The sequence below is a fragment of the Aplidium turbinatum genome, chromosome 6 (genome assembly GCF_918807975.1).
Source record: "Aplidium turbinatum chromosome 6, kaAplTurb1.1, whole genome shotgun sequence".
In the NCBI taxonomy this organism is placed as follows: Eukaryota; Metazoa; Chordata; class Ascidiacea; order Aplousobranchia; family Polyclinidae; genus Aplidium; species Aplidium turbinatum.
Window position 1 is genome coordinate 21,681,437 of NC_137477.1, and position 12,412 is coordinate 21,693,848.

General features: G+C 34.9%; 1 long non-coding RNA gene across 1 annotated transcript; it reads left to right on the top strand.

Annotated features, from left to right (window-relative positions):
* The first annotated feature begins 3,884 nt into the window (after positions 1–3,884).
* LOC145772629 (uncharacterized) lies at positions 3,885–11,242 on the top strand. Its single transcript, XR_014289304.1, has 4 exons — positions 3,885–4,004; positions 5,016–5,155; positions 9,852–9,982; positions 11,153–11,242. It is a non-coding gene; the product is annotated as an uncharacterized LOC145772629 (long non-coding RNA).
* The last annotated feature ends 1,170 nt before the right edge of the window (positions 11,243–12,412 follow it).

Below are 12,412 nucleotides of genomic sequence, written 5' to 3' on the forward strand. Positions count from 1 at the left end.
TTGATTTGTTTTGGAAATGCTCTCAGAGCGCACCAAATTGGAAGTGTTTTTCAAAAATTTCTGGGGGAGGCCCCCCAGACTCCCGCTGGAAGTGTTGGCTTTGCTCGACGGTTACGCCCTTCGTGCCTACTACCTCGCTGCAGCATATTTCCAAGTTGCTTTCCCAACGGTTTAAGCCACCGAACGTCACTGGGAATAACCTATTAAGGCGCTTGTCTGTCCAACGATAAAGATTCAAAACCAAACCATGTGGTCTGCAGACGTTACATCTCACTTCAAGCAGCTAAAAGTACAGTTACTCAAAGGTTACTCAAAATCACAGACCAATAATCTATTGGTCTGTGCTCAAAATAAAGACATTTACAAACTAGAAATTGCTAAAATAATGTTTAAATATAATTGTTTGCCCACTACTTTATTGAATTACTTTAAAAAACAGCAAACGTTCATAATCGCTCAACTACAGTTAGGCCTATAGGTATTCAATCAATAATAAAAATTATTTTATTCTTCTTCTATATGCTTCTACAAAACTTCAACGAAACGTCAAGTAGCCTATAGTGGAGTTAAAATATGGAACTTAATCTTGCTAAATATGAAAAAAAAAACTTTTAACACATTTAAGAAACTTTACAGCAACCATCTAATTGCAGAATATGAGAAATGAATGATTGTAGCCTATAATGTAATTTACTCAACTGAACTTATGTTCTTTGAGCATTTTATTGTTCAAAGCATTTTATTGTTCATTTTCTGTATTTTGACACATTATTGATGCAAATTTGTTTCTATTTTGACTTTTGTTGCTAGTGTAAATACTTTAGTATAAGGTATATTAAAAATTTCTCATCGACATGACTGAGGGTGGCTGCTTGACTCGAAGACCGTCATGGTCACTTTGCAGCTTCTCGTTGTGGCTACAGCAGATAGGCTACACGGACTATATAAATCCCTGGTGGAATGGTTGATGCATCTAACAGAAAATGACAGCCTTGGTTTGTAGGGGGAAGATATGGACCCATGAGCCACCCCCTTCCAAATTATAATAAAACCCTATAGCAGGCTAGATTTTTTAACGACTAAATAAGTTGTGTTTAGTTCAATAGTAGACTAGTTCTTGGAAAGTTCTCGATTGAATCTTTTAAAATTTTGCAAGTTAGGGGGTGGTGTGTGATTTTGAGGTGTTTTAGTAAAATTTCTCATTCGCGTTTGGAGCTTTACACAAACTTAAATACAGCTAGCATCAGGATATAAAATTCAGAAATTGTTATTGGCTATACAATAGTGCAGGATTTAGTAGGCCTACAGTTCTTTTAGACTTTACTTCATTCCCAGCTAGAAAGCTACGTATATTACACGTTGATTTTTGGTTGATTTTAGGTAGCATGGTATCTTAGGTAGAATTCAGGTGTTATTAAAGAGTCTTTGTACACCAACTAAAATTCACTTGTTTAAAAAACATTATTTTAGAGACATATTTTCGCTATCATTCACTATGACTAGTGTGTACATCTGATTCAAGAAGTTTTATCAGCAATTTTTTTGTGAATAAAATTCTTGTAAAAATAACACGTGTTCCCCACGTGTATTATACGTGTTCAACATCTTATGGTTATTTGACCAATTTTTAAGGTATATAAGGTGAAACCACGCCGAAAAGACGGCATACAAAACAGAAAAAATATCTTCACCCAAGCAGAAGGATGTTTTATCAGAATTTTTGTATGTTGAATACATGTTGTTTCCACGTGTATTGCACGTTTACATTTGTTGAAAATTAGCACATGTTTTCCACGTATATTAAACGTGTTAAAACTCTTTCGTTCATTTGGGGAATTTTTAATCTATGTTAAGTAAAACTAGCCTCCAAGAACGGTATACAAAACAGCAGGAATTATACACACAAGTAGAGGGGGTCTACCCCGCTCTTCTGCATTTTTGTGATGTAGATTATGTGTTTTTTGTAGATGTCTATTACACGTTTTTATTACGTTATGTGAAAAGAAAACTTCATGACTTTTATAGTCGCAAATTAAAGTGATCCTTTAACGATAGTTTTTAAGGAAAGTTTAAGTGGTCTCGCTTACTGATATGAAACAATTACAATTAAACAGTAAAAAAATGTCTGTTCCTAAAACTTGTTGAGGATTTCTTTTATTTGTAGAAGTTATAAGTTAAACCATAAATATTCAAAAATCTAATCTGGGTCTTTGCAACTCATAGAGATATGGTACAACTTCATAGGGTGGAAATCTTGAAAAATGTAACATATGTCCCCTGACTGCCCTCCAAAATAATGTCTTTCACTTCAGCCAGTTTACCAGATATGAAGTTTTGGATAAAAAAGAAACGCGGGAAAGATTGAGTGACAAGGAATGTGTTATCTGTTACAGAGTTGCCATATTGGCCAATTTATCGTTAAACTCCAGAAATCTGGCGATTTTTGAAGACGTTTAGCTTCAAGTTAGTTCGATTTGGCTCTTTTTTTGGGGAATATTGAGAACCGATTTGGCTAAATTAATTGCTTTTGGCGATTAATAAATATGTTAGAACGTGCTTGAATGTCCAGGAAAATTGGAAGTAGAACTGCCTAGACTCCAGGCTAGATTAAAATTATGACGTTGACTCATCTGTTCCAGAGAGAGAGCGAGAAACAGCTTACTTTGTCTGTTGCGAAAAATAGAGAGAGAGAGAGAGAAACCTTTTATTTTGTCTGCTGCGAAAAATAGTATACGGTACCGTACAAATATAAACCGGTACAAATATATTTAACAACTGACAAGAGAATGAATTTCCGTAGTTTTTGTTTCGGAGTCGAAAGTTTTTTTTTCATCAGTTGAGGGACTGAGTTAAACATTCAACCAAAAGACTTGAACTCATTGTAATGTGTAATTTTGGCGATTTTTCCCTGCGTTTTGGTGATTTTGTGATAACAGTTTGGCTACAGAATTATTTTGGATCTGGCAATCCTGATTAGTTGGTTCAACTTGCTTGTACAGTACAGTACTGAAGTGAAAGGGAAGAAATTAAGATTAAGAAATAAGAATGTTCTCACTAATGTTTGGTATAAATCTTGATTGAGAATTGAGATAAGGATTATCGTAAATTCAAAAGTTTTTCTGGTTCACAGCGTGGTTAGTAATGTGATTCACCTTAGTAGTATTGTAAAGCTCCATCTTAAATAAAATGTTGAATCTACATCGCTGGTGATCTGGAGATGTACGGTACCATAGATATTTCCGAGTAATAATATGTTTTGTGTAAACTAACAGTTCAACGTGGTGCTTGGCTACTGTCTGCTCGGGTTGTACCAAATGTGTAGGCAGGGCATGTCATGGTAGGGCGTAACAACGAATGGCATGGTATGCCCTGCCTGCACATTTTAGTATAATTTACTCCAGAGTGTGATGAGGCCATGCCTGCAAGAGGTCAATATCGACTAAAAGCCTATATCAGTATGTCACCAGAATAGCTAGCGTACCTTGTACTCATATATCATGTACCGTAAGGACTGTTTTAAGCCATTGCTGACAGACCAACATCTCAGTTTGGCCTTATCACATACTTGTGACACTTCCTACCCAGATTTTGCACCAAAAAGACCTCATACCATAATGTGGCTGCCAAAGAACCACACCTAAGGGACTTGCACCAAAATGTCTCAATTCTATGAGGCCAAGACGTAATTGATAGTTGAAAATTGTTGAAAAACTTTTTTTAATCTGTTTAATTTAGAAATATTTTTACTCTTGTAATGGATAATCGTAATGAAAAGTGTAGACTTTACCAAAAAAGGTGGATAGCAAACAAATGTGCATGTAAAGCCAAACGGCGTTTTGATTAACAGAAACAGCAGCACAGTGAGCACACAAATGAAATTCAAGGTATCAGTAACCAAAACCGTAATCGCTCAGTGTCAGGAAATGGCAAAATATACAGTTGTTGAATTTACAAGGGAAAATACTGTTCAAGTTGTACCAAGTTCATGGACAGTTATAGAAGAGGTGAGCACCATTATTAAGTTCATTGACGACATTGGTGAATTGTTTAAAAAATGACTTTATACAGTTTTGTGTCTTTGTTCAACTACATAGTAAAACCAATTCTACCTTTTGACAGGTGTTGATCTAATGATCTTGTGCATTTTTAAGCCAGTAGGCTACAATATACCCAATTTGCTTGGGTGCAACCTAATTTGTACCATAAACAATTCGTACCGTCAGTTCGTAGCCTACCTTGAAAAGATCAAAAAAAAAATTAAAAAAAGCCGAAGTCGCTGTTAGGAGTTTCCGCAAACAAACAAACTGAAAAGATCGAGAGAAAAAAATTGAACAAAGCCAAAGTCTCTGATTGCAGTTTCCGTTTTTCTGCAATTTCCGCTAACATTTTAAAATTTCCGGCAATGATTTTAAGAGTTTGCCGAAGTCGCTGATCGCAGTTTCCGCAAACATTTTAAAATTTCCTGTAATAATCCTAAGAGTTTGCGGAGTCGCTGATCGCAGTTTCCGCTAACATTTTAAAAGGGTTAGGGTTGATCGGAGTTTCCGCAAACATTTTAAAATTTCCGATAATGATCCTAAAAGTTTTTGTTTGTTTGCGGAAACTGCAATCAGCGACTTCGGCAAACTCTAAGGATCATTACCGGAAATTTTAAAATGTTTGCGGAAAAACGGAAACTGCGATCAGCGACTTCGGCTTAGTTCAATTTTTTTTCTCGTTCTTTTCAGTTTGTTTGCGGAAACTCCAATCAGCGACTTCGGCTTTTTTTAATTTTTTCTCTCGATCTTTTCAGTTTGTTTGTTTGCGGAAACTTCGGCTTCATGCTATTTTTATCTCGATCTTTCCAGCCGGAAAATTTTAAAATGTTTGTGGAAACTGCGATCAGCAACTTCGGCTTTTTTTAATTTTTTCTCTCGATCTTTACAAGGTACGAACTGACGGTACGAATTAGGTTGCATCCAATTTGCTTAACCCGGTTTATAAATGGCATACTGCTATTCCTATTTACTTTGCAGACTACCAACTTAGGTCAATGTTATTGGCCACCATTTGGAGCAAGCAATCATGTTAAAAAATGCTCAATTGTGGATAAGGCAAAATGTACAATTGTACATTGTATTATATATATATGCAATAAGAGTCCTTGGTTGTAATGGTAAGAAATACTTTATTTTTATATTGCTACAAATTTTATGTTTATGGCAAGAAGAGCATTTTGTAGTCAATTTCTTTATGACAAGTATTGATAACTTTTGCATGAAGTGAATTACACTGGTCTACAAAAAAAATTTTTTTTGTTCCATGAACTTTGAAAACTGATTTAGAGTAACTTTGGGGTGCTGAATCCGAATCTGACCTCAGATTTATCCTATCACCTCAGGTTTGTGAGATATGATACAACAAATTGTTACTTTTGGGTCATTCCATGCCAAATGAGCAAATTTTTTGGAAAAATTACACCACATGTCATAGATTTTATTAAAATTTGGCATACTTGTAGATGTCGAAGAAATATAAAGAATGCAAAAAAACTTTTTGAAAAATTTCAAACATCGGTGGAGTTATGGGCATTGGAAAAATCACCATTTTTGCCTGTTCCACTTCAGTGATTTTGTCCAATTTCTTGTCATATTTCTAATTTCTTATCCTACGATCATACAATATGGCTGAAAATTGCTAAACAGACATTTTAAGATCCAAGGAATCCAAAAATGTAAATTAAAAAGTTGACAGAGAACTTCTTGATATGATTATAAAGGTTTCAACTTGCTACATGCATTTTTCGGAGGCCAAACTTTGGGGGCCTATAAAAAAAATGGGTATAAAAATTAAGAACTGAAATTCACAAGTTTTATACTTATACCAATACACTTTCATGTCAAATAAAAAAATTGAATTAATTTTGATAACTACTATGATAAAAGTTAGATTTTCTGACTTGCAAATTTTGACCTTTTTTACACTCATTGTTTAAGATTTTTGTCTATGACATCACAATTTACATTATTGCTTGTTGATGACATCACAATTTACATATTGTTTGTCATGACAATTGTTATGTAGCTCATGAATGAATTGAATACTGGTAATACACTAAGGTTTAGTGCAGTAGGCCATGCACCATAGTAGTGGTAACTTGTAGAGTTATTGAGTTAATTACTCTTTTAACTGTGATTTCAATTTTAGGTTGTCCTATTAGCAATGTATATATTGATTTCCAGTAAGGATATGCTAGGGGATCTCCTGACTAAGAAGCAGCGGGCCAGCGATTCTCCATCAAGTATCAATTAATCATTCTTTATTACAAAATACATGGAAAATCAGCAGAGCCCTATTGGCATATGCATTTCGCTCTAACTTTAGAGCATCTTTAGTGCCTAAAAAACAAACATAAGAAAGCAAAACCTAAAAACTGTCACTAAATAAATAAGTAAATGAATCTGCGGTAGCCTAAGATACTGACCAAGACTAACTGCCAAAACTAACTGGTAGAATACTGCGTAAATATTAACTGGCTGCGTAAAATATTTATAGGCAAATTTAAACTATATTTAAACTAAACTACACGAACCTAACTACTATGACAAAATAATGATGACAATGCACAAAAACAAACCAAGGTTGATGAGAGTCGAATGGCTAAAGCAATACGTACAAAATGAAACTGTGTGAAGATAGCATGTCAAAATAAAACTAAGTGATAGAACATAGCAAAATCAATGGGTCCATGACCTAAGTGTTAAGTGCAAATCAATAAGATAGCGCAGCGATAAATTCACAATAAAATGAAGCTGGAAAAGCAGGACCAGCGATCAAAAACCTCTACTTAACAAGAGGCAAAATCATTCTCTTAATGTTAATCGAAGATTTGATTAGTGATGCCCATTTATCTTCGCACATGTCCAAATCTGCAACGGGTGGCTTTTCAACAAATGTTACTGTGAAACAGTCTGCAATAGATGGTTTTGTGTTTATGTACAAAGAGTGGCAGGAGGCGTAATGTTTGAGTAATGCCGCCTTATCACCCCCCGGACTGGTGTCAAAAGTGTTCCATGCAGACCTATGGCCGGACCACCTGGTAGAAAAGCGATTGGAGGTTTGGCCAACATATTGTTCCGAGCAGAGTTTGCAGGAGGCAACATATATCCCGTAATCATTATTTTGTCATAGTAGTTAGGTTCGTGTAGTTTAGTTTAAATATAGTTTAAATTTGCCTATAAATATTTTACGCAGCCAGTTAATATTTACGCAGTATTCTACCAGTTAGTTTTGGCAGTTAGTCTTGGTCAGTATCTTAGGCTACCGCAGATTCATTTATTTATTTATTTAGTGACAGTTTTTAGGTTTTGCTTTCTTATGTTTGTTTTTTAGGCACTAAAGATGCTCTAAAGTTAGAGCGAAATGCATATGCCAATAGGGCTCTGCTGATTTTCCATGTATTTTGTAATAAAGAATGATATTAGCAATGTATTATTCCTGACATGCTCCACAGATCTTGCAACCAGAAAAGATACTTTTCCCACTGTTCAAGTGTTCAAAGCCCGTCTACCTGCTTGAAGCAGAGAAATGTCAAGGTTCATAATAAACATGTTCATCTGTTTCTGCAAGTCCACCAATGTCCAAAAACCCAATGCTTCTAGCAAAGTGAATTTTTATGGTACAATACCTTATTTTTTTCCAATGTCATAATGCTGTGATGAATCCATAACAATTGTGTTATTGTAAAACTAATGTAGTACTAATAATATGATAACTACTATAGTGCATGGCCTACAACGTTAAACCTTAGTGTATTACCAGTATTCAATTCATTCATGAGCTGCATTATGACAAACAATATGTACATTGTGATGTCATCCACAAGCAATAATGTAAATTGTGATGTCATAGACAAAAATCTTGAACAATGAGTGTAAAAAAGGTCAAAATTTGCAAGTCAGAAAATCTAGCTTTTATCATAGTAGTTATCAAAATTAATTCAATTTTTTTATTTGACATGAAAGAGTATTGGTATAAGTCCAATACATGTGAATTTCAGTTCTTAATTTTTATACCCATTTTTTTATAGGCCCTCAAAGTTTGGCCTCCGAAAAATGCATGTAGCAAGTTGAAACCTTTATAATCATATCAAGAAGTTCTCTGTCAACTTTTTAATTTACATTTTTGGTTTCCTTGGATCTTAAAATGTCTGTCTAGCAATTTTCAGCCATTTTGTTTGATCATAGGTTAAGAAATTAGAAATACTATAGGAAATTGGACAACATCACTGAAGCGGAACAGGCAAAAATGGTGATTTTACTAATGACCATAACTCTGCTAATATTAAAACTTTTTCAAAATTTTTTTTTGTATTCTTCATATTTCTTTGACATCTACAAGTATGCCAAATTTCAAAAAAATTTATGACATGTGGTGTAACCCATTTGCTCATTTGGCATGGAATGACCCTTTTGTCAAAAGTAGAAGATTTGGCGTTGCGTTTACCACCAACATGTGCAGTGCTATAACGAAAGGTTAGTGTTAGACGGCCAAAACAGCCTAAATAAGGTTACTGGACAAGCATTGACATAGGCCTGCTTAAATCTTTGTGGTTTCATGCAAAGCATTGACGGGGGAGGGGGTCAGTTATACTTTTAGCCTCCCTTTTAGCTTGTTATTACTGCCTTGTTAATAATGTTGCTTAGAAAACAAATTGGTATCAAAATTATAGTTGGTGGGTGTATTTCAGCTACTTATGCACCACATGGCCTGGCTTTGTGGATATAGCACAATGTGTATGTGCAATAAACGCAACGTCTAATCTTCCACTTTTGACAAAAGTAACAATTTGCTGTTACCACATCTCACAAACCTGACGTGATAGGATAAATTTGAGGTCAGATTCAGCACCCCAAAATTACTCTTAATCAGTTTTCAAAGTTCATAGAGCAAAATCGTGTAGATCATTGTTATTGATAACAAGGGCCTGCAAAAGTCAATAGTCAGAATTTTTTAAGGACCTCGTCTATCCACGAATCAAAGAATAAAGTTGTTTTAAGCACCTAGGGGACTGTTTCTAACAAGTTTATGGCTCAAAATTGACAATAAAGTCAAAGTTTGTCAAATTATGGCTTTTGACAAACTTTTTTGTGTTTCTTGAGAGTAATTTTTGTCAAAATCCTCGTAGAAGCATTGTTAATCAGGAACTGCGACACAATTAAGCCATATTAACCCATAAAAACAGGAAATATGTCACAATGCCCTCTTAGATCAACACTAACTTTTATCACAAATTTTCCATTGTTTAAGTTATTCATTATTACGTATTTAAATAGTTCTTATAAAACACGCTTTTTCGACAAACGTGGTCTTTTCGAAGATCAACAGTTTGGATTTTAGAAATAGCTTACTGACATTTTGTAATACAAAAATGCCTAAGCAAGCTAAATCGGGAAAAGTTAAACAGATTTGTTGAGATTTTCCTGGTGAATTTAATGCAACTCCCGGGGGTGATTTAAGGAGAATTTTTGCGAGTTTATAGTGAATTGAGATAAAAAGTATTTTGTTGAAAGCGACAGGAAAAGTAAACGCTATCAAGCTGGATTGGAGCGACAACTAGCATTGCAATCAAGGCAATTTTTTTGAACAAGTCCCTTTTATTGAACACGTTCGGGTCTGAAATCGACAAAATGTTATGTTTGGGTAACTGGTATCAATTCAAGGAAGAACTGTGGCCTCTACAAATTTCGTTAGGTCAAAATAAGGTCAAAATTTGATAAAAATAAAGTCAAAAAATTTTTTTTAGGTCAAAATAAAAATGGCCCTATTGATAACCTATATTATTTAGTTTAACCTAAATGTTTATATTTCAGATGACTATAAAATTGCTTTAGCTATGTCGGAGAAAGAAGAATAGGCCTACACTTTGAACTTGGAAAAAGAGGATCAGATCATCAGAAAACGTACAAAGAGAAGAGTAGAAGTCCTAAGTTCTCCTGATTGGGTAGGTTGATAATACACAATTGTTAAAGTAGTTTAGAAAAATTTATTTATGAGATTATAAATTTAATGTAGTTCTATAAATCTATATTTATGGATTAACAGTCACTAAACTAAGATATCAACATATCATATCTGTTCCCCCTGTTAGGGTTCGTCAGTAAATACCTCCCGACGAACCCTCATAGGGGGAAACAGACTGTTGCGATCTAACTTTAGTGATTGTAAATCTATAAGTATTGTTCAAACCTGTATTGTGTTATTACCCAAAAATTTTAAGCTACACAGTTCCATATATGTAGAGAGTGATCAACGTATGTAGCACAGTTGATACTGGCTGAGGGAGAGACTCTAAGAACAATTCCGTGACAGCACATGTACAGTACAATCTCACAGTACACCCATTGTTCGACCATATAGCTGTGCTTAAGCATTAATTGGTTTTGCGTCTCTCTACCAGCGAGTCTCAACTGTGCTACCTAGTACCTACGTTGATCACTTGAAATGTCATAGACTAGCACGGCTGTCTTATATATAATATTATAGAACACTGCTCTTTGCAGTCAGTGTTGGACTTATTTCTGTCCGGATTGCTTTTTTTTCGCTGAGACTTTGTTCTTTTAACCTCTAATTATTAATCATGAAACCCCGTTTAACAACTGTTTTTTTTCTCGCTGAGACATTATGGTACATAACCTCTATTATAAGCTAATTCCTTTCAATATACATATGCCCCTCTGGGATTTTAGAAATCTCCGAAGAAGGCTGTCTCCGAAATGGATTCTCCCAATAGTACCAGGCCGATTTTTTAATGCTAGATACTACACAGAAAACATGTTCGTTGTAATTGAAATTTACTGTAAACTTTACGTTTTTTGTTTAGATTTTGAAGCTATTTCTAAAATCCAAACCAAATTTCGAATCTGTAGAGTGTCAACCTTTAGCTGTTGACATCAATTGTAAGCGCTCGTTATTTTATGTTATATTTTTTGGTTGTAATACAACTACTGCTAAATAGCTAAAGAGATGTATTGTAATACACCAAAGTATATCAAATTCATTTATTCTTTTATTTTTTCGGCACGGTACATCATAAACATACTTTGCCTAAATATCTTTGCTTAATGTTATTAATGATAAAAAGAAAGATTAATGAATACCTTTTCTTTTTCAGAATATTGGCTTACACTCAACAAAGACGGAAAACTATCCGAACTTTTTGGTGCAATCACAGATTTTTTTTTAATTCCCAAAGGGTCTACACAGGTAAGGATAACAACGTTTATCAGCGATTAAGGAGTTGTCATTTACGCCTATTTATTTATTTGATTAACGCATTGTTATCTTCCCGAGTACACTGTTTGCACTGTTCTTGTTTTTTCGGAAACACAAGAAAAATAAAAAGAAAATCATGTCGGAACAGGACCAACTCTGCGAGCCGGACGGGGGGAAGTGAGCCAACTTGCAGCAAGACCTGGTCCTGCTGACCTGACATTCCAACCTCGTGTAGGCTGGCTCGTCTCTACGCCGACGACATTACCATCACGGCCTCACTCACAAACACTAATACTTGAGTAGTTTTCGCATTATAAATAAATGTTCTTTGATATGTAGTTTTTGAAGTTGAATACGTAGATAGTTGCAGTTATTAACAAGGACGATCTATACTGCAATTGATAAAAATAATGGCACAGTGACACAATACGCATAAGTTTTATAGATAACAAATACACAGGTGTTAAATTGTTGAATTCAGATATGCGGAAATTAGGTAGAATGTGGGTGTAAAATCCACCACCAAATATACGTGTAATACACGTGAAATAGTGTCGACACATATACGTGTATTACACGTTAAAAGTAACGTATAATACACGACCAAAGGTACGTAGAATCTACGTGTATTAGTGTTGTAAGATACGCGGAAATTGAGTAGAATGCGGGTGGAATCCACCACCAAATACACGTGGAAAACACGTGTATTAGTGTAGTCAGATACGCGGAAATTGAGTAGAATGCGGGTGTAAAACACGTGAAATCCACCACCAAATATACGTGGAAAACACGTGTATTAGTGTTGTCAGGTACGCGGAAATTAGGTGGAATGCGAGTGTAAAACACGTAAAATCCACCACCAAATATACGTGTAATACACGTGAAATAGTGTCGACACATATGCGTGTATTATACGTTAAAATTAACGTATAATACACGACCCAAGGTACGTATAATCTACGTGTAATACACGTGAAATTTCTAGCTGGGTTCTAATTAAGTAAAGCTAAGATGGAACTTTGTCACCAACTGTCAAATGCACACACTGCAAACAGTTTGCAGAAATAGATTAAGCAATATTAAACTGCGAAAAGTCGGTTGAAAACTTTTTAGTGTCGGCTGTTCGTTTTGTCGTTCCTGCAAGGGGTGGGGGGAGGAC